This window comes from Gracilinanus agilis, chromosome 1 (genome assembly GCF_016433145.1).
Source record: "Gracilinanus agilis isolate LMUSP501 chromosome 1, AgileGrace, whole genome shotgun sequence".
Classification (NCBI taxonomy): Eukaryota; Metazoa; Chordata; class Mammalia; order Didelphimorphia; family Didelphidae; genus Gracilinanus; species Gracilinanus agilis.
In genome coordinates, this window is record NC_058130.1 from 418,452,228 (window position 1) to 418,463,291 (window position 11,064).

Consider the following 11,064-nt stretch of genomic DNA (forward strand, 5'->3'; position numbering starts at 1 on the left):
AATGGCTGAACAAACTGTGGTATATGCGGGTGATGGAATACTATTGTGCTAAAAGGAATAATAAACTGGAGGAGTTCCAGGCGAACTGGAGAGACCTCCGGGAACAGATGCAGAGGGAAAGGAGCAGAGCCAGAAGAACTCTGTACACAGAGACTGATATACTGTGGTAAAATCGAATGTAATGGACCTCTGTACCAGCAGCAATACAGTGACCCAGGACAGCTCTGAGGGATTTATGGTAAAGATGCTGCCCACATTCAGAGGAAGGACTGCAGGAGAGGAAACATATAAGAAAAACAACTCCTTGAACACATGGGTCGGAGTGGACATGATTGGGGATGTGGACTCGAAACTACCACACCAATGCAACTACCAACAATTTGGAAATTAGTCTTGATCAAGGACACATGACAAAACTAGTGGAAATGTGCAACGGCCATGGGTGGGGGGAGTGCGGGGGGTGAAGGGGAAAGGAGAAGCATGAATCATGTAACCATGTTAAAAATGAATATTAATAAATGTTTGAAAAAAAAGAATAGGAAATAAAGTTGGTTTTCTATCAAAAAAGAGTAAGATAATGGAGGGCCTGATAGTTAGCAATGATTGTGACCATGGGGGAAATAAGTGAAAGAAAAGCTAAAAGCCTACATTGGAGGAACCTGTCTTTAATTATCTGTAATTTCCCTACCATTGTTGTATGTACTGCTATCCCTTCAGTGGTCCCAGATATCACAAATGTTACAGATGATATTGGAGGTCACAGATTATGGTTTTAGTGTTTTAGAATGACTCACTTTCACTCATCTCATATATTGAATTAGTTGAAAAATCTTGTTATTTCTCCCTTCTACAACGTCTCTCACATTCACTCCCCTTTTCTTTACCCATACAGACCCCATTAAAGTTCGGGCTCTTATCAACTCTCATCAGTATGATTCTAATCACATTCTAACTGTTTTCTCTGCTTCAAGTCTCTTCCTTCTCTAATCCATCTTCTAGAGCCTCTATAGTGATTTTCCTAAAGTGAAGATCTGACCATATCACTTCCCTCCTCAATAAATACCATTGGTTCCCTATTGCTTCCAGGATAAAAAGTAAATTCCTCAGTATGGCTCTGTAAGACCTTCACAACCTGTGCCCACTCTATCATTCCAGGCTCATCATATATACACGACTCCCCTTCCCACACTCAAACTAGTCTTTCTGTTCAGCACAAATGGCATTCCATCTACCATTTCCATTGCTTGGCACTGGCCATCTGTCATGCCTGGAATGCATTTCCTACTCACTTCTGACTCTAATAATATCTCACTTCCTTTAGGATATTCAAGCACTATATTGTGCACGTAGTTTTGCCTTATTCCTTTATTGCAACTGCCTAATACAATTCCTGACATATAGTCAGCATATCATAAATGCTTTTTAACTGATTGACAAACAAGGAACTAGATAAGAATATTAGTATAAGAAAAATATATAGCAACTAAATAATATTTTAAGATTTATAAAGAATTTTCCTTACAAAACACTGTGAGATAGTGAGACAATTTTCAGTCCAATTTCACAAACAGAGAAATGGAGGCTCTGAGAGATATTTTACTCAAAGTCTCTTTGTTAGGAAGTGTCAGACTCAGACTTGAGAATTCTGATTCCAAATCCAGAATTCTTTCCTCTCCATCATGTTACCTATTATGCTTAGGATTAGCCCTAAGAAGGTGGGAATAGGAATCCAGGCAGAGTGGGTGATCCTGTTTATGAAGCTGGACTGCCTGGTTGTACTGTGTATCTGTGATTACTTAACTCATTAATAATCCATGATTCTATTTGCCTCACCGCTTAGAATATAGTGACTCTCACATTCCAACAAGGTAGCCTGAATCACTTTGTTTCTTTGGTGACAAGTTACCCCAGAGAAGGGCATAAGGGACAGGGCTCCAGGGAGACATGTAATATGAAGGCCATAGCTTCATGAAATAGTTCCAACCCCTAGTCCAAAGCAACTAAAAACTCTCAGGGAGGGAAATGTCCTTTTATGTCCCATATCCACCCAGCAACACACTATAAATGTCGGGGCAAGCATAGGATCCAGTTTGAAATGCTGTTTTCTTTTCCTTCAGGGATTGTTGGGAAGTGGGTTGTCCCTTTAATCATACTAGAAATGAATAGATGATTATTTGATTAGAAATTTCACCCTTCCTATAGCACTAATTTGGCCCACTTTATGTTTCTAAGGTTGGAGAAGCATAGGAGTTTCCTCAAAAGCAACAACTCGCCTGACATCTTGTGACATTTTGCCAAGAAGTATTATATTATTTCAAGTAGATTTTAAGAATTTATTTTATTTTTATTCTATTTAAGACTCAGTCAACCATCTTGGCTGTACTAGCAACAAAGCCTCTTCATAGATCTCATTTCACTATAGTTAGGCAAAAGAATGTTATCCCTCTACATTTTTAAATTGACTGGTTCTCCTCTATTTACAACAGAACCTCAAAGTTCCCGTGCTCCCAAGAAGTTCATGATATTGATATTGAAGTTAATATAAACATCCAATTTCTTTAGTCTTCTATAGCTCAAAACTCCAGAGCCCAAGATATCCTTCAGCCTCATACTACTAGGTAGTTAGGATCACAAGTGTGCTTTAACACAGTTATTTCAAGTAAACTACGGAGAGGTATGTTCCCTCAAATTAACTTATCCTGTATCCTACCTAAGACAGATATCAAATACATTTGTGGCCATTGGCAGCTTGGGGCTGGTGTGATCCTTCTATGTTTCTAAAGGGCCTTATTGAAAAAATGTATGATCCTTCAACCTTAAAAAAAAAGAGAGATGTGGAAAGTAATCTAAAGATTTAATGCTCTATAGATCCCACAGAGCTTTCTCAAGCTCAGTTTCCACTTCTTCTATAAAGACTAATATAAATTATACTAATTGCTCTTTCCTCTGAACTTCTAAAGCACTCATGATTATAGGCCATAATCTGTAAGGGACCTCAGAGTCTCTTAAGTTCGACCTACCCATATTATATGTGAGGAAACTGATATATATAGATATAGATAGATAGATAGATAGATAGATAGATAGATAGATAGATAGATAGATAGATAGATAGATAGTGATTTAAACAAAATTACAAAGTAATGAGTAAAAGAGCCAGAACTTGAACCTAGATTATCCAATTTCAAATCAGTGCACTTTCACAGAATCACTTTGTCCCCTGAACTTTTCTGAAACCTTGTTGAACCTACATTTCATGTTTAATTGTTCACTTTCTTAAATTCCTTGTAGGTTTTTTGAGGATAAACATAGTTGTTTTTTGTTTTTTTTTTCCTAATCTCAATCATCTAGCATGGGACTGTTATTCCAGGGCATGCTCCATAAGTATTTGTTGGTTGACTGACTCTAACCTACAACAAAAGCAGGTACTAGTTGGTGGACTGAAGGAAAGAACTGTGAGAGGCCACCTAGACCATTCCTTTTCTCTGAGAAAGAGTTATCCCTAGATTCACCCCAAACTAAAAATCTCCAAGTCATCAGCTAAAGGTATTAGTGGATCCAACAACTCCCCTTCACTTGAGCCAGGCTATAAATGCAGTGAGATGGCCCCTGACCCTCAGAAAGAAGAAGGCACTGTTCTCTGCAGAACAAAGCTTTCTATGAACCTATTTTTCTCCTTTCTTTTGTACTCATACAGAAACTAGCGACGTGGTGGTTTGGAGAGACTGGTGTCAGAGGTGTCAAGGTTTTTAATTAAACCATGGCCAGCCTCTGTTCTCTTCAGGGTAATTGAAGGCAGGCTGCTGAGTTGTTCTGGTTATATGGATCTGGGAGAAACTGGGTCCTCATTAGCTGGGGGTGAGAATGGGTGAAATTTGTCCAAGGTAAACACAGGCAGCTCATGTGAGTCAGCCTTTAGGGAATGCCTTAGAAACATGGGGTGAAATACAAGAAAACATGCTACTCTGTGCTTTACTAAGATCTTAGCAAGAAATCTAGTCTTGTCTCATAGACTTCAGACAGTATAACACTGAAACTATTTCAAGCTAGAGAGAACACAATATTCTCTGATGTTAAAGGAAATGATTTTAACTTCTGGTAGGTCTCTGTCATTTTTGCTATTGCTTTATGAATTTATATCTATAGGATAGACCTCAGAAAGAACATGATAATATAATATTCATATATGAGGCTCATCAATGAGTGTTTTATGATAATTATAGTATAGTCAAATATTGCACCTAGAGTCACTAAAGTTCAAATTCTATCCTTGTGCTTATTACCTGCATGAGCTTGGGCAAGTTGTTTTACTTTTCTGAGCCTCATTTTCTTCATATGTGAAATGAGAGCATTAACTAAATGTCCTCTCAGGTTCCTTCTAGCTCTATCTCTCTGTTTCTCTCATATAATGATGACAATGATGATGACATTATATAGAGTTACTGGTTAGAGTGCTGGACTTGGAATGATGGAGAAATGAGTCTAAATTCTGTCTCAAACAATGATTAGTTTTATGTCTCTGGCCAACATGCTTATATTTCATCATCCTCCAATTCCTCATCTGTAAAATAAAGAAAATAAGACTGAAATCTACAAGTTTTTTATGAAAATGGAATGAGATAATAGATGTAAAGTATTTTACAAATTCAAACACTATTTAAATTCCAGATGTTAATAGTGGTTGTGTTGTTATTGTCGTTTTGTTGTAGAAACTATATTTCTCATTTTTGCAATTTTGGTAAATGCTATTATGTGGATAGTGCTGCCTGTCAAGGAAGTGTACAAAAAACTGGCAAAGTATAACTAACCAAACCTCTGGATTATTTAGGCATGACTCAGTTTAAAAAAAAACTTCAAATGTCATGCAAACTATGATTTCATCATCTATGATTTCATCAGTACTTGCTCCAAAAGACATCATAACCCTTCCACAACTTCTTAGAACATCATTAGTCTTTTGAAATCATATGTGTTTCAGAGTTCTAAGAAGTTCTTCTTGTTTCCTTTCACATCTTATTGAGGTAAAAGCATTCATTCTTCTACTAATTCTGCTCTTTATACTGGATCAGTTCATAGAACTCTTTCCATATTTCTCTGAATCTGTCAAATATCATTTCTTATGGCATAATAAGACTGTATTGCATTCACATGCCACAATTTGTTCAGTCATTCTCAAATTGATGGAAACAGAATGAAAAGTGTTGCTATAGATGTTCTTGTTTTCTTTTTTAAACCCTTGCCTTCTGAATATAACATTCCAAGCCTTCTGGTCCTTCAATGTGAAAGCTACAAGATCTTGCATATTCCTGACTGTGGATCCATGATATTTGAATAGTTTCTTTCTGGTTCCTTATAATATTTTCTCCTTAGCCCAGGAGTTCTTGAATTTGGCTACGACATTCCTGGGAGTTGTCATTTGGGGATTTATTGCAGGAGGTAACCCATAGTGAAGAGAGAATTAGACTCTCCTAGTTTATTTTTAATGTGTCTATCAGCAACATTTAATATGATTAAATGAAGAACTTAAAGTATTTCTGTTTAGTTCCTAGCTAACCATTAACTAAGAGAGTTCACAAGTCACTTACTAGAAAAAGCTCACACCTCTAAAGGCCATTGCTCTCCTCTGCGCAGTGCTCAGTAAATTGGGAAACTGTGATTGGTTCCTGTGAAGTGGGGAAACAATGTCTAGAAAACTGCTATAAAAAGGCCAGCCCAAGTATACATTCACTCTCTCTGTATTGGTGAGCCAAGCTAAAAGGAGATTCTTCTTCAATTCATTCTGCATTGGTGAGCAGGGCTGGAGGAAGACTCTTGGAAGCAGTAACATTGTCCTAAACTTGTCTAGGCTGGTAGACTAGACCAGGCACAGTTTCCTTCCTACATTTGACTATCAAGATAATTTTCTTTGATAATTTCTTGTAATATGATGTCTAGGCTTTTTTATTTTGGTAATGAATTTCAGGTAGTCCAATAATTCTTAAATTGTCTCTTCTGGATCTATTTTCCATGTCAGTTATTTTTCAATAAGATATTTCATATTTTCTTCTATTTTTCATTTTTTGATTTTGTTTTAATGTTCCTTGATGTCTTATGAAGTCATTAACTCCTATTTGTCCAATTCAAATTTTTAAAGACTAAATTTCTTCTATGATTCTCCTTTTCCATTTAATCCATTCTATTTTTCATGGAACTCTTTTCTTTATTAGATTTGTTTGCCTCTTTTTCCATTTAACCAATGTTGTTTTTTAAACTGTTATTTTCTTTTTGCATTACTTTCATTTCTTCTTCCCACTCTGATTTGTCTTATTTGATTTTTGAATTTCTTTTTGAGTTCTTCCAGTGAGTGAAACCAATTTTTGTTTTTCTTTTAAGTTTTCCATGTGGTTGCTTAGATCTCACTGTCCCCTTTTGATTCTATGCTTAGCTCTTTGTCTTCATTGAAATTTTCTAGGGTTAGGTGTTTCTTTTTCGGTTTGTTCATTTTTGAAATTTTTTATTTTGAATATTTTCTCCTAGTTAAATATTTCATGTTCTTTCCCTCTCCCCCAATCCCCTCTATTCCCCCCCCCTTAGCCAATGCACAATTCCACTGGGTTTTACATGTATCATTGATCAAGACCTAATTCCATATTATTGATAGTTGGACTAGAGTTATCATTTAGTGTCTACATCCCTAATAATATCCCCAACAGCCCATGTCTTCAAGCAGTTGTTTTTCTTCTGTGTTTCTCCTCCCACAGTTCTTCCTCTGAATGTAGCTAGTTTTCTTTCTCAAAAGTCCCTCATCCTTGCTCTGAATCCTTGCATTGCTGCTAGTATAAAAGTCCATAATGTTTGACTGTACCACAGTGTATCAGTCATTTTTTGAGAATTTTTATTAACTTATAAAAGATAAAATAAGCAGAACAAGGAGAAAATTTATATAAAAAACAGTATGATAAAAACAAACAACTTTGAAAGCTATAACAACCATGATCAGAATAGTGACCATTCATGCTCCCAGAGGAACAATGAAAAAAAATCCTATCTATTATTAATAAGCAATATTAAGGTTCAGAATGAAATCTGTGGTTTTTATATACAACTAGAGGAAATAGGTTCTGCTTGACTATGTGTATTTGTTACAAGAAATTAGTTTTTCTTTTTTATTATGGCAGAGGATGTGAGGGGAGAAAAATTTCTGTAAATTTTTTAACAGGTGGTATGCTCAGATATGGAAAGATTATATACTTTTAGGTAATGTTACTATATTATTAGTTTTATTTAATTTTTAACTTATTAATAGGGACATCTTATCAACGGTGAGTGAGTTGTATAACTCTCATAATGTAAAAAAGAAAAGACACAAATTGAGCATTAAAAACCTTGACTTCTAGAGAAATAGGTGGTTCAGAGAGAAAATCTCTATTAAATCAATGGGTACTGACAATAGGCCATTTTCACCAGATAACAACAAAAAAATGATGAGCAGGTAAATCTGGATCATAGTCTGTCTGCAGATTATGTTGAGACAAGAAGGTTTGTTTTGTTCACTAGTAAGTAACAGAGATTTGCTAATTTACTAACTCAGTGATGAGCAAACTACTGCCTGAAGGCCAGATGCAGCACCCTGAAATGTTCTATCTGGCCATGTGACATTATTCCTAATCTGACAACTACAATAAGTAGGGTACAATACAATGAAACTTCAAAAAAGTTGCCTTAGAAACAGACTGACAGATGAGCATTTCCTTTCCTTTGGCCCCCTCTTTAAAAAGTTTGCCCATCACTGTGCTAACTTAGTATGGTTCCTAAAAAACTGATGGAAGCAGGAAGACTTTTTTTCTGGGCTAGAAGGAAAACCTAAACAAAAGAGACTGATTATCTACGGATATTATAATGGATACTAGTATAGAGTTGAAGTCAGTCATATGAGAGGGCCCATTTGTCCTTACCTCCATATATCCATGTTGCTCATCCTTGGTGATCTAGAAATACCTTTGACTCAATTCCTATTTACAAACTTAAATAAGAGCAATTATTCTTGTTTTTAGTTGTCCCTATTTCCTAGTAGAAAAGCAGAAAGTGGTGGAAAAGTCTAAGAAAAGGAAAGAGCATGGGGTTATTTCTGTACTTCTTTTACTTCTTCTTGTCTTTCATATCAGTTGATATTGTTTTTGAACTTTCTAGGCATTTTGAAGAAAATGTTTTAAATTTTTATTAATGGGTATTTGAGAGATGTGTGGTAAAGTGATTCACCATTTTTTCCCATAAAATTGTCAGTTTTGAAATCTCACCTTGTTTCCTAAAAGGGAAATTTTGCTTATATTTCATGTTATCAAGCTCTAGATCTGGGGAAACTTATGGAGTTGAGAGAACCCTGGTAGGGCACTGGGGAATCATGGCTTCTTACTCTAGCTCATTGCATCACCTTTATCAAATTAGCAGATCAGTCTAAGTTTTAGTTTGCCAGGGAGATAACAGTAGCAACCTTGCTGCATACAAAAGGCTATTGTTAGGATCAAGTGACAGAATTGAAATGAACTTGGTTTGTACAGTTATAGATACTACACAAATAAGAAAGATGGTTAATATCTCCAATCCAAAGTAGATCCTAAGCTATAGCTATTTTCCCACTACTGAAAGGAAAGGCTTGTTCTTACTGGATATAGCTTCTTCCTGGATCCTGCCTCATATCATTAAATAATTTTAAATTAATAATAATTTATTAATAAATTAACACATCATTCTAATAGCTAAATCAATAATAATTTGTAATTAATTGTGCTAAATAATAATAGAGAGAACAAAGAGTTTTTGGATAAGATGTAGCCATATAAATTATATATTGTGAATGCAACTCACAAAAAGTCACATGATTCTAAATAAGTGCATTTCATTATTTGAGTTGATAGCTAAATTATATGAAATTTATTAGAGATGGAAAAAAACTCAGATATTATCTCATCCTCTTTCCTCTACACTTTACAGAATAAGAAACTGAAGCCAAAGGAATCAATTAACCTAAAAATGTAGTAAATATCAGAGAAGAGGCTTGAACCCATGTCCTCCCATTCTAGAGTAAGTGTTCTTTCTTCTGCACAGTAATGTCTCTTCAATTCATTTAGTCAACATCTACTAATCAGCTATTTTCTAAAAGATGTTTTGCTAGGTATTGAAGAAGACATAAATATATATAGATATGCTTCCTTCCCGTGAGTGACCTTCAATCTAGGTAAGGGAGAAAAGACTGGGATATTTTAGTCATCATTAAGTCGAGTAATGTCAATAAAGGTTTATTAACTGTCCAATGTGTGCCAGGCCCTATACTAAGCACCCAAGAGTTAAGACAAAACAAAACAAACAAAAAAAAACAACAAAAAAATGTAAAACCAGTCCTAACTCCCAAGGAGCTCACAGGACAAATAACATGCCAACATCTACATTCCTATTCATAGTGGTAACTTTGAGGTAATATCAGAGGAAAATGTTAGCATTAAGGGGAAGAAGAAAAAGTTTCTTGGAGAAGGGATTTTAGCTAAATATTAAATGAAATGTAGAGATAAGCAAAAGCATTCCAGACATGTGGGGTGACCAGTGAAAATGCAAAGAGTCAGGAGATGAAATATCCTGTGAGTGGAACAGAAAGACCAATATCCAATCCTGAAGGAGGAGAGTAAAATATAAGAATTCTAGAAAGGTAGGAAGGAACTGGATTATGATGGATTTAAAGGGCATATTTTATATTTTACCCTGGAAAAAAGAGGGCCCTTGGAGTTTATTGAGTAGGAAGAAGTGGGATATGGTCAGCCCTGCATGTGAGGAAAATCACTTTTCCAGATCAGTATAGGACTGAATGGAGTGGGGAGAGACTTAAGGCTGGACAACACACCAGAAGGCTCTTAGAACAGTATATGTGTATGAGTGGGAAGGCCTGTTCCATTATGATATCAATATTAGAAGAAAGAGGAGAACATATACAATTGTGAAAGAATTAGCTGCTCTCAGCACTACAGTGATACAGGACAATTCTGAAGGACTTTTGACAAAGAATGATATTCACCTCTAGAGAAAAAATTGTTGGAGTTGGAATGAAGATCAAAGTGTGCAAATTTTCACTTTAGTTTATTTGTGTTCTTATTTTGAGGCTTTGCTTTTACATGAGTATTCTCTTACACAATGAACAATATGGAAATATGTTTAGCACAATACATGTATAACCCAGATCAATTTGCTTAGCATCTCCAGGAGGTAAGGAAGGACACAATTCGGACCTCCAAAAAAATATATGTGGGAAATCATTATTACATGTAATAACAATGGGAAAACAAAATATTTTTAAATTTTTTTTAAATAATAAAAAAGAGATATTATGAAAGCAGAATAGATATATTGATCTGATCAGATCAGATCTAATATGCAGAGTAAGAGAAAGGGAGAAATCAAAGATGACATTTAGGTCATAAGCTTGAATGGTTGGGAGGATGATAATACTCTTGATAGTGATCAGGAAGTGAGCAGGATAGCAGGTCAGGAAGAGTAGAAGATTTTGAAGAGAAACATGAGTCCAGTTTTGTATATGTTGAGTACTGTTGCAGTCTAGACAGTCAGATATATTTAGTGATAGTCGAGTAAAATCATTATACCTTTTGGTAATAGTGTACAATGCCTATACAAAAGCTTGGCCTTACTAGTTAGTGACAAGATCTTTTCAAGATAGAAACTGTTGTTAATTAATTCACTAATGGTGATGGGGCAAACAAAGATGGTGCTTTCAAGATTAGACTAAGAGAGAGTCCAATTTGATAGTCGTAGAAGCCTACAGGCAGATAAGTGGCATGGTAGAAGGAACACTCAACCTTGAGTCAAGAAGACCAGTTTAAATACAGTCTTAGATACTTATTGGGTGACCCTCCCTCCTTCCTTCCTCCCTTCTCTCCTTCCCTCCTTCTCTCCTTCCTTCCTTCCCTCCCTCCTTCCTTCCTTCCCTCCTTTTTTCCTTCCTTCCATCCTTCCTTCCTTCTTCCCCTCCTTTTCTCCTTCCTTCACTCCTTCCTTCATTCCCTCCTTCCCTCCTTCCTTCCC